The sequence below is a fragment of the Calidris pugnax genome, unplaced genomic scaffold (assembly GCF_001431845.1).
Source record: "Calidris pugnax isolate Ruff unplaced genomic scaffold, ASM143184v1 scaffold44, whole genome shotgun sequence".
In the NCBI taxonomy this organism is placed as follows: domain Eukaryota; kingdom Metazoa; phylum Chordata; class Aves; order Charadriiformes; family Scolopacidae; genus Calidris; species Calidris pugnax.
The window spans coordinates 26,188,012-26,188,977 of record NW_015094506.1 but is presented as its reverse complement, the minus strand read 5'-3'; positions in this window follow the sequence as shown (position 1 = coordinate 26,188,977).

The window sequence follows — 966 nt, the reverse complement described above, 5'->3', positions numbered from 1 at the left end:
CCCCCCAAGTGTGAGCCCAGGGCAAATCTTACCAAACATACTACTTTATCTCCCATTGTATGGCTATATTCAAGCTGAAACAGCACTCAAGTCAAAAAGAAGAGAAAAAAAACACAAAAAACTTAGTTGAAAAAAAATATTGTTTTATTTCCTGAAGTAAGTTAGTACATGGAGTAGAAAGGAATTATAGTTTTCCTTCTTTAAGTGCTCACTTGGGGCCATAATGTGCCATTGATTTTAAAACACAGCTCCTTACTGACTTTAATGAGGAGTTCTGCTTAAAAGAAAAAAAAAACAACCCTGAAGGCCAGATCTGGCCTTGGATTTCAATGTATTGGTTGCAATGGGCAAAATGTTCCTCCGGAGTCCCTTAAAGTGGAGCCAGCGCTCACCTGTGGCTCTGTCTGCTCGCCAGGGAAGGACAAACGCCCACCTGGGCCACCACTCGCTTCACCTGAGGAGCAAAGGTCCCACAGAAGGCCGTTTGCCGCATGGGCCCCATCTTTGCTTCCGTTTACCCCAAGTGGCACCGGGCTCCACCATGGTCTTCTCCTGGGGTCCCCTGTGTGGAAAACACGTCAGGAGAGAAGTGTTTACAAGCATAGTACGCACTGTGGGCCAAGCGGGGCCACTGGTGGCAACTGTTCGCCCGGAGTGAAGGCCAAGACCTTCCTCCTTCATTAAATTTGTGATGTGTGCCCCCTTCACCAAGGTACAGGAATGTATAGTCCACTTAGATTGGGGACAGCACGAAAGCACTTGGGGTTACAGCCCATGGTATACTCCAAGAATAAATAAATAAATAAGCACATATGTATTTATGGAGTGAGCCCGAGCTTGGGCCCCCGTTGGGAGACCTCTCCTGGGCACCCCCTGCCTGGGACGGGGCTCGGCCTTCTCCTTCGGGGAGTTTTAAACACCTCCTGACTGGAAATGAGGGGTTCCTGCTGCCGCCCCCCCCCGCCC